The 5,378-nt window shown below is 44.1% G+C and overlaps 1 long non-coding RNA gene across 1 annotated transcript in view; it reads right to left on the bottom strand.

Moving 5' to 3' along the window:
* Positions 1-5,372, bottom strand: part of LOC116097598 — a 15,117-nt gene extending 9,745 nt beyond the window's left edge. The window contains exon 1 of the long non-coding RNA XR_004121482.1: positions 4,179-5,372. This is a non-coding gene — a long non-coding RNA (uncharacterized LOC116097598). The remainder of the gene's footprint in view (positions 1-4,178) is intronic.
* Between the last annotated feature and the right edge of the window lie 6 nt (positions 5,373-5,378).

Raw genomic sequence — 5,378 nt, 5'->3', positions numbered from 1 at the left:
AGCTAGTTTCAGGACACGCAGGGATACACTAAGAAACCCTGTCTCAAAAAACCCTGGAGGTGGGGGTGGGGGTAAGATGGTACTGCAGGCAAACAAGCAGGGCATTTTCCTAACCAGTAATTGCTGTGGGAAGGCCCAGCCCATTGTGGGTAGTGCCAAGGGCTGGTGGTCCTTCGTGCTGTAAGAAAGCAGGCAAAGCAAGCCAGTAAGCAGCACTCGTTCATGGCCTCTACCTCAAGGTTTCCATCTTGTCTGAGCTCCTGCCTTGGCTCTCCTCAGTTCAGGATACGTAAGCCAAATAAACCCTTTTCTCCCCAAGTTGTTTTTGATCATTGTTTCACCACAGCAATAGACATGCACCTACCCTCTCAGAAATGAGTGGCACACTTCCATACTTAAAGTTCTGTGGTGGTTTGAATGTGACTGTCTCTCATAGGTTCACATATTTGTATGTCCCTGAACCCTGGCTCGGATGGGTGGTGAAGCTTTTCCCAAGTCAGGTTAGTAAAAGCAAAAGGCTTCTTAAAACACAGGACAGTGATGCAAGGCTTGAGAGCACACAGCAAGCATAACCTGAGATATGGGGAGCTGCAGATAGCCTAACAAGGCATTAAAAGGATCTTAGAGCAGCCCACTGAACTGCAAGAGAACTCAGCAAGACTACCAAGCAAGGAAGGCAACACCTGAACAAGGCATTATAAAAAGAAAGGAACCACTCCCTCTCTTTCTCCACCCACTTCTGTTTCTCCTCTCCACTCCCTTCCTCTCTCTCCTTTTCTCCCTCTCCCCTCCCCCATCTCTCCTCTCCTTTCCTCTCCCTTCCTTCCTTCCTCCCTCCCTCCCCCTTTCTAAAAAAAAAAAAAAAAAAAAAAAAGAAAGGCACCTCAAGAACCTTAGAAATTCTAAACCGAAGAACAAAAATATGGAACTATGGAATTCCAGGGAACTTTAAGAGTACACATAATCAAACAGAAGACCCTGCAAGCTCTCAGCAGTTATGGAAACTACATACTGAACAAAAGGACAAGAGATAAAAGTGCAAAGAATCCTATAGAAGCTGGGCAGTGGTGGCGCACGCCTTTAATCCCAGCCCTTGGGAGGCAGAGGCAGGCAGATCTGAGTTTGAGACCAGCCTGGTCTACAGAGTGAGGACAGCCAGGGCTATACAGAGAAACCCTGTCTCGAAAACAAAATCAAAACCAAAAACAAAAAGCAACAACAAAAACCAAACCAAACCAACCAATCAAATACCAAAAACAAAACCCCAAAACAAAACCAAAAAGAATCCTATAGGACTCAGGGTGGCATGACATACACTAAAACATGCAGAATAGGGTCCCATAGTGTGAGGGATGGGACTCAGGGTGGCATGACATACACTAAAACATGCAGAATAGGGTCCCACAGTGTGAGAAGTAACTGAAACCTCAAAGCTGTAGGGAAAGTGAGTTCCCAGATCATGACAAAGAATCCCAAATAGATGAAGTGGTCTTAACTGAGACATCTTACAACCAAACTATTCAAAAAGAGAATCAAAGAGAGAATTGTGGAAGAAGCATCGAGAGAGAAAGGAGAATACATACCAAGGACTACCCTCCCCTCTATAAAACTGCCAAAGTCCTTGGCAGAAACTTCAGGGCAAAGGACAGTGGGATGGTATTCTAAAAGTACCAAAACAGAACAAAACAATAAACCACAAGATACTAGCCTCTTGGTTCTAATTTCATTTCTGTTGCTGTGATAGAAATCCCTGACAAAAGCTGGGCAAAGGGTGTGAATAAGCTTTTCTCCAAAGTAGATACAAAATGGCCATAAGGAGTGTGGAATCAAAGCCACAATGAGGCTTCACTTCACACCTGTCTGCATGGCTACTGCTAAAACACAGGAACATAACAAGGGATGAACAAAAGGGAGCCCTTGCATTGTGTGGGCTGGATAAAAATTGGTACAGCCATTATGCAAACAGTGGGGAAGTTCCTCCAAAAGCTAACAGTAGAAATGCCATAGGGTACAATAAGCCCACTGCTAGAACTGAGGTTAGAGTACCTGAGACATGGCATTCCCGTGTTCACTGCAGCAGTACTCACAAGAGCCTGACTGTCCAAGGATGGAGAATGGATACAGACAAGTGTCCAAATGCACACTTAGAACGAGATGGATGGCACCAAACTGAGTGAAATAAGCAAGACACAAACACAGTAAACCTCACTTTTCCATGATCTCTAAAACATATTCAATAGCAGAAAAGGATGGTGCTTGTCAAGGGCTGGGGGCAGTAATGTTCAAGGAACAGCAATGGAGGGTAGTTCTGGCATTGTATTTCAAAGCTTGGGGACCACAGCTAAGAGCTGTGTCATGTACTTAAACACATCTGACATTAAGTGACTACCTGAACCCAAGCCACAGTAATAAGGGATGGGAGTGGACTTGAAATATAGAGGATATGTAGGTCATGACCTCAGTGATGGTGACAGCTTCATGTGGACCTACTTACCCCCAAACTCATCAAACTATACACACTGAAACTGCATAACTGTTTATATGCCAATCACACAAAGTGGTTTAAAATAAGATGGAGAGATGACTAAACAATTAAGAGCACTTGTTGCTCCTTCAGATGACCCAGGTTCACAGCACTCATACAGCAGTTTTACAACACACAAACAAGCAAAACACTATACATAAATAAACCAAGCCATAGTTCCTTGACCTACATTAAGGTAGAATGGGGATCTAGGAGTTATAACAGTGAAATCAAGTGGTGAAAAGGGTTCTTCTTAATGTAGAGTAAGATTAACATATTAGAAATAGAGAAATCACCTCAGACACTGTTCAACCTAGAGCTAACATAGAAGGCTAACACTCTAAATGAAGATGTCTCCTCCATTTGGACATGGCCATGGCTTCTTGGCATCCAACATGTTTTCCTTTCCCCACCCCCGAAAAGTCCCATGATAAAGGGAAGAGTCTGGTGGTGAACCAATATGAACAATCTTATACTGTGTCAGCAGCTTCTGGGATGGACCCAACCTCAGTGTCAGTGGTAGTGACACACTACAGAAAATAGCTTAAAAGTTGTTTCTTTTTACATAAAATTTACATCGCTATTTTACACATGAAATCTCCCCTTTTAAAAGTGATTCTATACATGTGTGTTGTTGTTTGAGGTTCTTTAGTCCTGATACTTGCTATGAAGTGCTGGGATGTGTGTGTATAATGTATAAGCTAGGTGTGTGCCACTGCACCTAGCTTATAATTAGTTCTTAACCTTTACTGTAATTAGCACACAGACACAGACAGACAGACAGACAGACAGACACACACACACACAGAATTGGGGCCTGGCATGGTGATATGTACCTTTAATTCCATGAAGGGTGGGGTGGAGGTGAATCTCTGTGATCTACATATTGATCTCTAATACATATAGAGATCATCTATAATACATAATATATATAATACATATATATAATTATAATACATATATCTACAAATTGAGTCCCAGGACAGCTAGAGTTACAAGGAGATACCCTGGTGGGGAGTGAGGAAGACATACCTGGGGATGGAGATCTGGCTTGGTTCAGAGTGCTTGCTGTTTTCCTAAGAGAAGTTCAGTTTGGTTCCCACAACCCAAATTAGGCAGCTCACTACCACCTGGAACTCCAGCTCCAGGACATCCCTATTCTGGCCTTCAAAAACACTTGTACACATGTCCACACACTCACACATAAATAAAATTTAGAAAAGATAAGTAAAAAAAAGTACTTTTCTTTTTTGTTTAAAGTTGAGGAGTGAGCCTAGAGTTCGAGCAAGTGTTCTACTATGGAGCTTTTCTTTTTTCTTTTTTGGTTTTTCGAGACAGGGTTTCTCTGTGTAGCCCTGGTTGTCCTGGAACTCACTCTGTAGACCAGGCTGGCCTCAAACTCAGAAATCCGCCTGCCTCTGCCTCCCAAGTGCAGGGATTAAAGGCTGAGCCACCACCGCCCGACGGAGCTTTACTCTTAACCCCCAAATCTATATACATTGCCCACTTGACAGGATCCAAATCACCTAGAAGGCAAACCAACCTCTGGGAGTGGCTGTAAGAGTTTCTTGATTGGGCTAATTTAGGTGGAGGCCCACCCTGGACATGGGCTGGGGGCTTGGACTTAATGAAAAGGAGAAAGTGAACTGAGTACCTGTGTCTATCTCTGCTTCCTGACTGCAGACGGAATGTGACCAGATGCCTTGAACTCTTGTCGCATGATACCCCATGATGTGTCTACACAGTATGAGTCCAGGCCACCTGTCCTTATGCTGCTTTTGTCAGATTTTTGTCACAGCAACAAGAATACCAGCAAGCACAGCAAGGCTCACAACAGGCTCACTTCATGGCTGGGTTCTCAGGGACCTGCATGGAGACCTCCTGGGTCATCTCAAACACACTGTTACTGTGCTGTTCAAAACTCTAACAGAAGGGGTGAATCACACAGGAGCAGCATCCCTTGTCTGTGCCTGCCTGCCTGGAAAGGGCACGCTGCATAGAACACTGCAGGGCATAAAAGCTCTAATTTAGGACTTTCCTACTTCTATTTAGTTACAACTGAAGGTCAGGGTTAGCCAAGTCCACAGCATTTGAGAGAGAAAGCAAACTTTAAGCCTGTAAAATAAAGAGGCTTTATGGAAGCCAGGCCATTGCTTCTTTAGATGGTCTGTGAGCCCATGCTACTCTTACCTAATACACTCATTTTATCTCTGTTCTTATTTCTCTCTTCTTCCCACTAAGTACTCAGTATCTACCAGAAGTTAGTGGGATTGCTGAGTGGGAGATATTAGAGCCTAAGCATCAGAGTTTCTTTTCTTTTTTTTTTTCAAATGCAAATTAGCAGCATAGCTTTATTTTCTTCAGTAACAAACATTGAAGCGCCAGACCAAATGGCCCCTAAGTGCCTGAGGACCAAATCAGGAAAAAAAATTAGGTCTCCACATTTATGCAGTAGCTACTACTTCTAGAATCTTTTCCATAGGGAAAATTGTATTGCTGAGGAGGAGACGGAGATAAGGTCAGAATGGGCCCCCAGCCAGGCTTAACAGGAAACCGGGGGCCCAAAGAGCTGTATGGTGTTCACCACTAGGGAAAGCTGGTCAAGAAAGTTCATGATGGAAATTCGGAGGAGGCGACAATCTTCAGCGATCCAGTGTACCTCCAGCATGCTGCCGCTCACTTTAAGCTCCTTCCCTACCAGTCCTCGGTGTGGTTCGACATCAGGAGTTAGGGACCCACAGGCGATTTCTGCCTCCGAAGCGGTTGGGAAAGGCACAAAGAGGGCGAATCTATGATGTCGGATTCCAGGCCTTTGGGTTAAAGGCACGGTGCTTTTGCTGGAATTTCGGGAGGC

This window comes from Mastomys coucha, unplaced genomic scaffold (assembly GCF_008632895.1).
Source record: "Mastomys coucha isolate ucsf_1 unplaced genomic scaffold, UCSF_Mcou_1 pScaffold19, whole genome shotgun sequence".
In the NCBI taxonomy this organism is placed as follows: Eukaryota; Metazoa; Chordata; class Mammalia; order Rodentia; family Muridae; genus Mastomys; species Mastomys coucha.
This window is presented reverse-complemented; position numbering and strand designations above follow the sequence as displayed.